We start from the raw sequence: 13,612 nt of genomic DNA, 5'->3' as shown, positions 1-13,612 counted from the left end.
CCGGTCCACACTCATGCTTCTTGTGCCTTTCTCCTAGCCAAGCAATGGTCCTCCTCTCACTCAGCACTTAGTAGTAGTACTGGCATATCGTGGGTAGACGGGTCCCAGGCCGAGCAGAAGGGAATTGCTCAGCTTCCTCGATTCTCCACGCACAAATCAATTGTCTGTGAGGTTCTTCACTTGCAGAGTGACAAGTTGTTTCTTGCAAGCAGAATAGTAGACTACTCACTAGAGTGTCACAGGCTGTTCTCCATTCACAAGCATTCTTGGAAACACATATATCTAACATGGTCAGATGATATACAACATGATACATTTCTCAGATATAACCCAGACATTAACCCCTTCAGTGCTGCAGTGGGGCAAAATACACATAGCAAATGCACACTACACATAACACAATGACAAAAAGAAAGGTTTGCTACCGTGTTAGCCAGTAGAGTAAAGTGTGATTGTTCTCAGTGAGAGAAACCAAGTAATCTTGTAAACATTATACCTCAGCTTAGTGAACTGATTTAGTGTTTGTCTCTCTGCTCAGATTGTCTTGTGTTTTTTCAAGTCTCAAATTTCTGTGTGTGAACATTTATTTAGATGAAGAGGAGTGTCCCCCCCCCCCTGCATCTATACGTTATAATTATGTGCCATCCAAACTAGTTTCATTCATTAGTTTATCGTAGGGGGAGAGATATCCCCGAAAGCTTGCTGTAACATCATGTATTTTTGTTAGATATTAAAAGGTATCATCTCTACAAGATTACTTCTCTCACTTAGAAGAATCACACACGGACAAGACAAATGGCATGAGAAAGACATATAACATTATGGAGTGGCCCCACTAACTCTGGGCCACCACATCTGCATTTGCATTGGACTACTTGATGCACATGTCTAAGCATACACACTCTGATTTGTCGCTGGAAATCAAGAGAGCTGATTCTCTCTCAGGTCCAGCACTGGTGAGCTAGTCGGGGAGACTGACGATATTGAGTTAGGGCTTAGTCACACGGGCACCGATGCGCCCGTGTGACTGAGCCCTTACTGCAGGAAGAAGACAGCCGTACTTGAAGACGGACGACTCCCCGCAGTGCTGAAGAAAGAACACATGACCGGCAATGAAGCCGCTCAAATGTTCTTTCTCCTGGCGCTGCAGAGAGATGTCCATCCTGAAGCACGTCCGTCCTCTTCCTGCAGTAACACGGGCGCCGATGCGCCCGTGTGACTAAGCCTTCAGAGTATTTTAACCAGCAAAATTTTACAATGTATGCAAATTGCTGATTTCAGTGGTGTTTTAGGTCCTTGTCTGTTAGGAGGCTTTTTATCTCTTAGTGCTTAATTGTGTTTTGAACTACCGATTCTGGTTCTGTGAACCCACTAGTTTTGTTTCTCCATCCCTATCTCTGTCTTATTCTTTTTTTCCCTCCCCCTTCCGTGGACTTCTGTACTTATCCTTTTGGCCAATTCTATGTTCTTTCCTACTCCCTTACTTCATCTAGGGTGATCATAGGAAAATCCCATGTTCTTGTATGGGGTCACCCTTATCAAGGCAAGTGCCCTGCTTTCTCAGGCAGGATGGTCTTCTCTAGATCAAGGATAGCATCCTTTTACCCCTAGCCTGCTTTCCAGCTGTGCTTCCCTTGCCCAGGTCTTCAGTGGTCATTTTGGTTCTGGTTTAGAGATGAGCAAGCGTACTCATCCGAGCTTGATGCTCGTTCGACTATTAGGGTACTCGAGATGCTCGTTACTCGAGACGAGCACCACGCGGTGTTCGAGTCACTTCCCTTTTCTTCCCAGAAAAGTTTGCACCGTTTTCTGGCCAATAGAAACACAGGGAAGGCATTACAACTTCCTTCTGTGAAGTTCCAGCCCTATCCCACCCCCCTGCAGTGATTGGCTGGGAAGATCAGGTGACTCCCGAGTATATAAACTGGAGCCAGCCGCGGCTCGCCACAGATGCACGCTGAGAGACATTAGGGAAAGTGTCCTGCTGTAGCTGCTATAGGGAGAGTGTTAGGCTGTTATCTACGTCTTCAAGAACCCCAACGGTCCTTCTTAGGGCCACATCTGACCATGTGCAGTACTGTTGAGGCTGCTTTTAGCAGTTTTACACATTTTTTTTTTTTGTACATCGGGCGTGCAGAGCATTGTGTCCTCAGTCTGCAGTCATTTTACTGAGTATAGGGGCAGTACTGGTGAGGCAGGGACAGTGGTACAGGGAAAGAGATATCCTGGCTATATAGGCAGTGGGCTTTTTCAAAAAAATTGGAAAAAAAAATCTTTGGGCTGCCTGTGACCGTGTTCAGTTTACTGCGTGTCTACTGGGGGTAGTAGTCGCTCATTATTACCCAGCTAAGCCTGTGACCGTCTACAGTTTACTGCGTGTCTGCTGGGGGTAGTAGTCGCTCATTAATACCCTAGACTGCTACTACTACTGAAATGGAACTAATACTGTGCTCCCCCTATACTGCTGCTTTGGAATTGTTACTGGGGCCTGTCTTGACTGCTACTATTACTGAAATGGAACTAATACTGTGCTCCCCCTATAATGCTGCTAGTGATATGTTACTGGGGCCTGTCTTGACTGCTACTATTACTGAAATGGAACTAATACTGTGCTCCCCCTATAATGCTGCTAGTGATATGTTACTGGGGCCTGTCTAGACAGCAACTACTACTGAAATGGAACTAATACTGTGCTCCCCCTATACTGCTGCTAGTGATATGTTACTGGGGCCTGTCCAGACTGCAACTACTACTGAAATGGAACTAATACTGTGCTCCCCCTATACTGCTGCTAGTGATATGTTACTGGGGCCTGTCTTGACTGCTACTACTACTGAAATGGAACTAATACTGTGCTCCCCCTATACTGCTGCTAGTGATATGTTACTGGGGCCTGTCCAGACTGCAACTACTACTGAAATGGAACTAATACTGTGCTCCCCCTATACTGCTGCTTTGGAATTGTTACTGGGGCCTGTCTTGACTGCTACTATTACTGAAATGGGCGGTTGGGCAGCATGCTACCCAGGAGAAGTGGCAGCGGAGTGTCATGCAGGCAGTGATTGTGCTTTGTTGGAGGTAGTGTGGTGCTTAGCTAAGGTATGCCTTGTTAATGAGGGTTTTTCAGAAGTAAAAATTGTTGGGGGGGGGGGGGGCGGCCCACTCTTGCCGCTATTGTGGCTTAATAGTGGGACCTGTGAACTTGAGATGCAGCCCAACATGTAGCCCCTCGCCTGCCCTATCCGTTGCTGTGTCGTTCCCATCACTTTCTTGAATTGCCCAGATTTTCACAAATGAAAACCTTAGCGAGCATCGGCGATATACAAAAATGCTCGGGTCGCCCATTGACTTCAATGGGGTTCGTTACTCGAAACGAACCCTCGAGCATCGCGAAAATTTCGTCTCGAGTAACGAGCACCCGAGCATTTTGGTGCTCGCTCATCTCTATTCTGGTTCCATCCTGTATTCGTCTCATCAGTCTTCTACATCTGGTTTGTGTATTTCAGTTTATACGTTGCTCAGCCTGTTGTGAAAATGTCTTGCTCATTTTTTTTCTCCGACAGTCCAGAGCTGACGTGACAAGGCTCATGTAAAACGGGCCTAATGCTACAAGAGGAGTCAAATAGCTATTTTGTTTTGATGTGTTATTTTATGTCATTAATAGAACATTATGTTGTTATGATATCAAAAGCGTTTTTGCAAAGGCCCTTCTGATTTATGTCACTCTGATCTCAACAAAAGCTGTCAGAAAAATGTAATACTATACAGAGAGAAAACGAGCAAATATGTAATTATTCTTCTTTTAACCACTTCCTGCATCACCATCAATGTATGGCACAAGGATCAGAGCTTTAATGAACTTTGTCACACAGCTGACATCCTGCGGCGAAGGTCACACAGAGCTTCTGTAGTCTATGTTTCAAATGTAATGAATTGTCAGAAAATAACATTGTTTTAATAGTTTTTTTATGTTAAGTTCTAAAGTATTGCAGTTTTCACTCAGACCACTGAGCCTGTTACCATACACATTAGATTTATGTTGGCCAAACTCACTTATTTTGGCAGGACTGGCCAACTTTCTAATATTTATGACATGTTTGTTAGACGTTCTTTCAGCATAGAGTTGTGTCCACCCTGATCTTGGCGTTAGTTTCATTAGTGCTTCCAATTTTTCACAATGTAAAAATTATTCATTCTCATGCCATTGATTAAAAAAATGTTAAATGTATACAGTGTTTCACCGAAAATAAGACACAGTCATAAATTTTTGCCCCAAAAGAGGCACAGTGTCTTATTTTCAAGGGGATGTCTTATACACACCTGGCCCGCGGCATCTGAGCCCCTCGCGCTGGTCTCTGGCGCTGCAGCAGACTGCAGTGTAATCCTCAGTGTTGACACATGACTCTCTTTCTGGTGATGAAGCTTTGAATACCCCAACTCCAGCAAGCGAGTGCTGTGATTGGATCACGAGCGCCGCTGGCTCAGCCAATCAGAGCTGGCGCTCGATGAACTAATCACAGCTATTCCATGATGTCATTCATTGAATGGCTGTGAATGATCGAGCAACGGCTATGATTGGCTTGTGATCCAATCACAACACTTGCTTGCTGGAGGCGGGGTATGCAAAGCTCAATCTCCAGAAAGAGAGTGCTGTGTAAACGCTGGAGACACAGCAGTCTGCCGCAGCACCGGAGACCAGCACGAGGGACTCAGAGTAGTGCTGTTTTTTTTCATGTAGTATAACTAGGGCTTATTTTCAGCGTGCAACTAATATTTCAAGCCCACCCCCTGAAAATTGGAGTAGAGCTTATTATTGGGGTAGGGCTTATTTTGGGGGAAACACGGTATGTTTTTTTTTATAGGAAGCAATGGTGACTGATTACCAATGGAGAGGTTCCATCAGACTAAATTAACCGACCTGGGGGACCGTGGGGATGAAGGAATCCTGAGCACTCAGCGAATCAGAGGCAGCACTCAGCTGTCATTCAATGACGGCTGGACACTGCCTCTTATTGGCCACAGCGCTCAGCCAATCAGAACAACGCTTTCTGGAGGCGGGGATTTTTTCAATCCCCGGCCTCCTGAACAGAGAAGAAGACTGCCGGGGCCGGAGAGAAGAGCCGGACGGCTCTTCTAGGTGAGTTGAAAGCAAACCCACTGCTTTAAATGGGGCCACGGCAGTGCGAGATTACAGTAAAAACACCGCAAATAAGAATGAAACCATTGAAAATCATTGGTTTCATTATCATGCGTTTTCACTCACTCTCGCATCGCAAGGCTATCGTATAGCAAGTGGGTGTCCACCCTATTTGGCAATATATGGATTTGGAAAGACATGATAAAAATACATATTTGCTTCTATCACAATGCATACTAAGGAGGAGAATACGTGCAAACGCAATGCATATTGATATTCCTGCCTACAACCAAATACCCACAGAGAACAGAACTGGTCGGACTTCATATCTGTCAAAAATGGACAAACATTGCAGTTTGCCAAACCACAGAAAAATAAATACTATATTTTAAAACCTGTGGGAAATGAAGAATTAGAACTAGAACCATCCTGCATAAGATGGCGCATCGAAAGGTAGGGTTACGTAAAAATAAAGTAAAAACGGAGGAAATTTAAAGAAAGAAATCAGTAATTATAAAATAACGATGAAAATGTTATAATAGTGATGAAACTGATGGTGGTGATGAATGAAGTATTCAGACCAGCGCAGTTTGCCTTGTATGTGGCCTCATAAACATGGCAGTCATAGACACCCCATATGCCATTGTATTATGTCTCTGTGAGGCAGTATATTTTCCCCTAAGGGCGCCCACCCACTGGCGATTTTTTTTCCTTTGTGTTTTGCGTTTTTTCTGAAGAGCAATTAGTATAGAATGTGTTCCTGTCCACTGGCATTTTTTTTTTCGGTCCGTTGCAATTTTTCACATAGGAACTGTCAGTTGCATATGTGTCCTTATTTTTCTCTTAATGCACCCATGAATGTCAATGGAAATTAACGGAAAACGCGCAAAAAGCCGCGAAAAACGCGCAAAAAACGCCCCGAAAACCGCGCGGAAAACGCAGCGTTTTTTTACGCATGAAAATCGGCAACGCCAGTGGCTAGGCGCCCTAACGGTGACGACCCACTACAGTTTTTTTCACTGCGAAATTCGCAGCGTTTTTTTTTTCTGCAGGGGTCTATGGGACTTGTAATGTTAAAATCGCGATCGCGCAAAATCGAGATTTCGTGGTAAATTGCGATTCTGCGCGAAATCGCGATTTTAACATTACAAGTCCCATAAACCCCTGCAGAAAAAAAAACGCTGTGAATTTCGCAGTGAAAAAAAAATGTAGTGGGTAGTCAGCCTTAAAAGAGGAAAATATACACATTTTTTTTCCATTCCATTTGAATCTCTGAAAACAAAATTCTGCGTGCCTCCATATAAAATCTGAAAGCTATACAGGTGCAGAATGTACACAGGTACGCAATCCGGAAAACTCTCTCCTAAATGTAGCCTTCGGAAAAAATATCTTTTCACTCCTCATTAATCTTTTGGCCTCCCTCATGCAGGTGCTTTTTACCGCGATTAACGCAGCGTTTTGAATGCCGCAGTAATCGCGGTAAAATGATCCAACTGAAATCAATGGGGCCAAGAAGACATATGCTCGACTGCGGCGCTGGACGGCGCTTTCCAGCGCCATGATTTTTGAGCGCTGTCCGCTCTATCTTTGGCTGTTTAGCGCACCTCATCATCCATCACAATGATGGGCTGCACTAACACACGCTGTCGGCTGCAGGGAGCTGTGGCCGAATACAAAAGTAAAATCGCGGCAAAGCGCCACAATTAAAATCGCGCCACTTTGTCACGTCCATGTGTGAGAGGACCCTGATACTAATCTTTGCTGCCATCTTACTTTTGTTTTGTAGCATGCTCTACTGTTTATATTGCAAAAACAAATGAATGCCAGAAAACAGTAGGTAAAGTTAGTGATAAAGTCACCAAACCTTAACAGTCACTGATTACTAATTATGGTCCAAATGTTTTCTTTGTTTATAGCTACTAGAGATGAGCGAGCACCCAAATGCTCGGGTCTGCGTTATTCGAGTCGAGCTTTTCATAAAATTTGAGAGGTCTACTTGAGTAACGAACCCCGTTGACTATAATGGGAGACTCGAGCATTTTTGTATGTGAGACGCCGGGTGCCGAGCTTTTTTTCTCTAGGTTCGTTTGTCTCTCTTCTCTCTTCTCTCTTCTCTCTCCTCTCTTCTCTCTCCTCTCTCCTCTCTCCTCTCTCCTCTCTCCTTTCTCCTCTCCTCTCTCCTCTCCCCTCTCCTCTCTCCTCTCTCCTCTCTCCTCTCTCTCTCGATGCTCGTTCGAGTAACGAGCACCATCGAGTATGCTAATACTCGAACGAGCATCAAGCTCGGCAGAGTACGTTCGCTCAACTCTAATAGCTACTGCTACATTTTTTTCAATTTTTCTCAGTTTTTCAGATTTACTTAAAAGATTTTTCAGTTTTATTCTGAAAAGCTCTGCCATATGTTCACATATAAATAAACTAAAGGGAAAAAGAAGAGTGCGCACCGGGTTAAGGTAAACAAGGGGTTAAAGAAACATCAAATAACCTAAAATTTGGAAGTCGGAATTTTGCCTGTTGGCTTCATAAAGGTCTTCAGCAAATTTCAACTTTTCAGTATATACAGCATTAGGGCAGCATGAACATGTTAACCCCTTAACGACCGGGCCATAGTGTTTTTACGTCCTGCAGCTGCAGGACGTATGGAGGGATGTAGCACCGCTATCTCCCTCCATACAGCGCAGGCGTCAGCTGTTTATTACAGCTGACACCCGCGGGCAATAGCTGCGCTCGGCCGACCGCGGCTATTAACCCTTTAAATGCCGCTGTCAATTCTGACAGCAGCATTTAAATCCCCCGAACGCTGTTTGGGGGTCCCGCACGCCCCCGCCCCCCCCCCCCCCCCCCGGTGAGATCGGGGGAGCCGTGCAGGTGTCATGGCAGCTGGGGGCCTAATGAATGGCCCCAGGGCTGCAGTAGCAGACTGCCTATCAAGCCATTCACACAGGGTGGCTTGAAAGACTGCCTGTAAAAAAGCAGTATGACGTAATGCTATAGCATTACCTCATACTGCAGGAGCGATCAAAGCATCGCATGTTAAAGTCCCCCAGGGCGACTTCAAAGTAAACTAAAAAAAAAGATCAATAAAGTTTTTTAAATTGTAAAAAAAAAAAAGTTATAAAAGTTTAAATCACCCCCCTTTTGCCATATCTATTATTAAAAAATCTAAATCATAAAATAAAAATATGTATTTGATATCGCCGCGTCCGTAAAACTCCGATCTATCAAAGTAGTGCATTATTTTTTCTGCACGGTGAACGTCGTCCGAAAAAAAAAATAAAGAACGCCAGAAATGCATTTTTTTAGTTACCCTGTCTTCCAGAAAAAATGCAATAAAAAGCGATCAAAAAGTCGTTTGTATTACAAATTGATACTGTCTGAAACTACAGGACATCCCGCAAAAAATGAGCCCTTGCTCAACTACGTCAATGGAAAAATAAAAAAGTTATCGCGCGCACAAAATGACCGCAGAAAATAATTGAAAAATGTAATATCTTAAAAAAAAATACAAGTACTACAGCAAAAACAATACTATATAAGTTTGGTATCGTAGTAATCGTACTGACCCCATAGAATAAAAATATCAGGTCGTTTTTGTTGCAGTTTTTGCGCCGTAGAAACAGGACGCACCGAAAGATGGTGGAATGTCGGTTTTTTTTCCATTTCTCTCAGCTAAGAATTTTTTTAAAGTTTTTCAGTACATTATATGGTACAATAAATAGTGCCATTGAAAAATCAACTCGTCCCGCAAAAAACAAGCCCTAATACAGCGACTTCGATGGATAAATTAAGGAGCTACGATTTTTTAAATGGGAGTAGGAAAAAACAAAAATGGAAAAAAGCAAAAAAGCCCGGTCATTAAGGGGTTAAGCAAAAATTATAACTGCGTGACAATCAATTAGCAGGAACAAAACTATCTTACCTTTTTCATGATATAAAATGCAAAAAATGTATCTATGATTGGGCAATAGAGATGAGCGAACGTACTCGTCCGAGCTTGATACTCGTTCGAGTATTAGCGTGTTCGAGATGCTCGTTACTCGTGACGAGTACCACGCGATGTTCGGGTTACTTTCACTTTCATCTCTGAGACGTTAGCGCGCTTTTCTGGCCAATAGAAAGACAGGGAAGGCATTACAACTTCCCCCTGCGACGTTCAAGCCCTATACCACCCCCCCTGCTGTGAGTGGCTGGCGAGATCAGGTGTCAGCCGAGTATATAAATCGGCCCCTCCCGCGGCTCGCCTCAGATGCGTTCTGACATAGCTCAGAGAAAGTGCTGTCTTGCTGGAGTTGCTATAGGGAGAGTGTTAGGAGTATTTTAGGCTTCAAGAACCCCAATGGTCCTTCTTAGGGCCACATCTAACCGTGTGCAGTAGTGTGGAGGCTGCTTTTTGCAGTGTTGCACTTTTTTTTTTTTTGGTATATCGGCCGTGCAGAGCATTGCACCCTGCAGTAATTATACATAGTCCAGGGCCAGTAGTGGTGGGGAGGCAGGGACAGAAGACATATATATTGAATATAGGCAGTGGGCCTTTCCAAAAACATTTGGGAAAAAAAATCTATTTGGGCTGCCTGTGACCGTCCTCAGTGTACTGGGTCTGTGCTGGGGGTAGTTGTCCTAATTCATACGCAGCCAGCTAAGTGTTACAGCAGGCTTGCGCAAAATTATTTCCTGGCTCTGTGTTGGCTGTTACATCACCGCTGTATTCCAGTCCACAGTGCAACAGTTTGCAGTTATTTTACATACTCCAGGGCCAGTAGTGGTGAGGCAGGGACAGAAGACATATACAGTGTATATAGGCAGTGGGCCTTTCCAAAAACATTTGGGAAAAAAAATCTATTTGGGCTGCCTGTGACCGTCCTCAGTGTACTGGGTCTGTGCTGCGGGTAGTTGTCTTAATTCATACGCAGCCAGCTAAGTGTTACAGCAGGCTTGCGCAAAATTATTTCCTGGCTCTGCTGTGTGTTCCGTAAGCGAAGTCAGCCTCCAACCACAGGCCAATAAGTGGCACATTTAATTACAGCGTTCTGTTTCTGCACTACTGGTAATACAGCATGCTGAGGGGTAGGGGTAGGCCTAGAGGACGTGGACGCGGTTGAGGACGCGGAGGCCCAAGTCAGGGTGTGGGCACAGGCCGAGCCAGTGCGGTGGCCAGGGGTAGAGGCAGGGCCAGACCGAATAATCCACCAACTGTTTCCCAAAGCGCCCCCTCACGCCATGCCACCCTGCAGAGGTCAAGGTGCTCTACGGTGTGTCAGTTTTTCACAGAGACGCCTGACGACCGACGAACAGTGGTGTGCAACCTTTGTCGCGCCAAGATCAGCTGGGGAGCCACCACCACCAGCATGCGCAGGCATATGATGGCCAAGCACCCCACAAGGTGGGACGAAGGCCGTTCACCGCCTCCGGTTTGCACCACTGCCTCTCCCCCTGTGCCCCAACCTGCCACTGAGATCCAACCCCCCCTCTGAGGACACAGGCACTACCGTCTCCTGGCCTGCACCCACACCCTCACCTCCGCTGTCCTCGGCCCCATCCAGCAATGTCTCTCAGCGCAGCGTCCAGACGTCGCTAGCGCCACTGTTTGAGCGCAAGCGCAAGTACGCCGCCACGCACCCGCACGCTCAAGCGTTAAACGTGCACATTGCCAAATTGATATGCCTGGAGATGCTGCCGTATAGGCTTGTGGAAACGGAGGCTTTCAAAAGCATGATGGCGGCGGCGGCCCCGCGCTACTCGGTTCCCAGTTGCCACTACTTTTCCCGATGTGCCGTCCCAGCCCTGCATGACCACGTCTCCCGCAACATTGTACGCGCCCTCACCAATGTGGTTACTGCCAAGGTTCACTTAACAACAGACACGTGGACAAGCACAGGCGGGCAGGGCCACTATATCTCCCTGACGGCACATTGGGTGAATTTAGTGGAGGCTGGGACCGAGTCAGAGCCTGGGACCGCTCACGTCCTACCCACCCCCAGAATTGCGGGCCCCAGCTCGGGGCTGGTATCTGCGGCGGTGCATGCTTCCTCCACTAAACCACCCTCCTCCTCCTCCTCCTCCAACGCAACCTCTGTCTCGCAATCAAGATGTGTCAGCAGCACGTCGCCAGCAGTCGCTGTCGCGCGGCGTGGCAGCACAGCGGTGGGCAAGCGTCAGCAGGCCGTGCTGAAACTACTCAGCTTAGGAGATAAGAGGCACACGGCCCACGAACTGCTGCAGGGTCTGACAGAGCAGACTGACCGCTGGCTTGCGCCGCTGAGCCTCCAACCGGGCATGGTCGTGTGTGACAACGGCCGTAACCTGGTGGCGGCTCTGCAGCTCGGCAGCCTCACGCACGTGCCATGCCTGGCCCATGTCTTTAATTTGGTGGTTCAGCGCTTTCTGAAAAGCTACCCACACTTGTCATACCTGCTCGGAAAGGTGCGCCGGGTCAGCGCACATTTCCGCAACTTCAGGACGGACGCTGCCACCCTGCGGACCCTGCAACATCGGTTTAATCTGCCAGTGCACTGACTGCTGTGCGACGTGCCCACACGGTGGAACTCTACGCTCCACATGTTGGCCAGACACTATGAGCAGCGTAGAGCTATAGTGGAATACCAACTCCAACATGGGCGGCGTAGTGGGAGTCAGCCTCCTCAATTCTTTACAGAAGAGTGGGCCTGGTTGGCAGCCATCTGCCAGGTCCTTGGAAACTTTGAGGAGTCTACCCAGATGGTGAGCGGGGATGCTGCAATCATTAGCGTCACCATTCCTCTGCTATGCCTCTTGAGAAGTTCCCTGCAAAGCATAAAGGCAGACGCTTTGCACTCGGAAACGGAGGCGGGGGAAGACAGTATGTCGCTGGATAGTCACAGCACCCTCATGTCTATATCTCAGCACGTTGAGGCGGAGGAGGGGGAGGAGCATGAGGAGGAGGAGGAAGAGACAGCTTGGCCCACTGCTGAGGGTACCCATGCTGCTTACCTGTCATCCTTTCAGCGTGTATGGCCGGAGGAGGAGGAGGAGGATCCTGAAAATGATCTTCCTAGTGAGGACAGCCATGTGTTGCATACAGGGAGCCTGGCACACATGGCTGACTTCATGTTAGGATGCCTTCCTCGTGACCCTCGCGTTACACGCATTCTGGCCACTACGGATTACTGGGTGTACACACTGCTCGACCCACGGTATAAGGAGAACCTTTCCACTCTGATACCCGAAGAGGAAAGGGGTTCGAGAGTGATGCTATACCACAGGACCCTGGCGGACAAACTGATGGTAACATTCCCATCCGACAGCGCTAGTGGCAGAAGGCGCAGTTCCGAGGGCCAGGTAGCAGGGGAGGCGCAGAGATCAGGCAGCATGTACAGCGCAGGCAGGGGAACATTCTCCAAGGCCTTTGCCAGCTTTATGGCTCCCCAGCAAGACTGTGTCACCGCTCCCCAGTCAAGGCTGAGTTGGCGGGAGCACTGTAAAAGGATGGTGAGGGAGTACGTAGCCAATCGCACGACCGTCCTCGGTGACGCCTCTGCCCCCTACAACTACTGGGTGTCGAAGCTGGACACGTGGCCTGAACTCGCGTTGTATGCCCTGGAGGTGCTTGCTTGTCCTGCGGCTAGCGTCTTGTCAGAGAGGGTGTTTAGTGCGGCTGGGGGAATCATCACGGATAAGCGTACCCGCCTGTCAACCGACAGTGCCGACAGGCTTACACTCATCAAGATGAACAAAGCCTGGATTTCCCCAGACTTCTCTTCTTCACCAGCGGACAGCAGCGATACGTAAGAAATACGTAGGCTGCACCCGCGGATGGAAGCATTGTTCTCTATCACCATCAAAAACGTGGACCTTTTAGCTTCATCAATCTGTGTATAATATTCCTCCTCCTCCTCCTGCTCCTCCTCCTGAAACCTCACGTAATCACGCCGAACGGGCAATTTTTCTTAGGCCCACAAGGCTCAGTCATATAATTTTTCTAAACAATTTTTATACGTTTCAATGCTCATTAAAGCGTTGAAACTTGCACCTGAACCAATTTTTATTTTAACTGGGCTGCCTCCAGGCCTAGTTACCAATTAAGCCACATTAACCAAAGCGATTAATGGGTTTCACCTGCCCTCTTGGTTGGGCATGGGTAATTTTTCTGAGGTACATTAGTACTGTTGGTACACCAATTTTTTGTGGGCCCTCGCCTACAGTGTAATCCAATTAATTTTTTGCCCACCTGCATTAAAGCTGACCTTACATCAGCTGTGCTGGGCACTGCAATGGGATATACTTATGTACCGCCAGTGGGTTCCAGGGAGCCACCCATGCTGTCGGTCCACACGGAGTAGTAACTACATGTGTCCACTTCTAAAGAACCCCAGTCTGACTGGGGCATGCAGTGTGGGCCGAAGCCCACCTGCATTAAACATGACATTACCTCAGCTGTGATGGGCAATGCTATGGGGTATATTTATGTGCCGCCGGTGGCTTCCTGGCACCCACCCATGC

Source organism: Eleutherodactylus coqui, chromosome 12 (genome assembly GCF_035609145.1).
Source record: "Eleutherodactylus coqui strain aEleCoq1 chromosome 12, aEleCoq1.hap1, whole genome shotgun sequence".
NCBI lineage: Eukaryota > Metazoa > Chordata > Amphibia > Anura > Eleutherodactylidae > Eleutherodactylus > Eleutherodactylus coqui.
Note: the sequence above shows the minus strand (reverse complement) of the source record.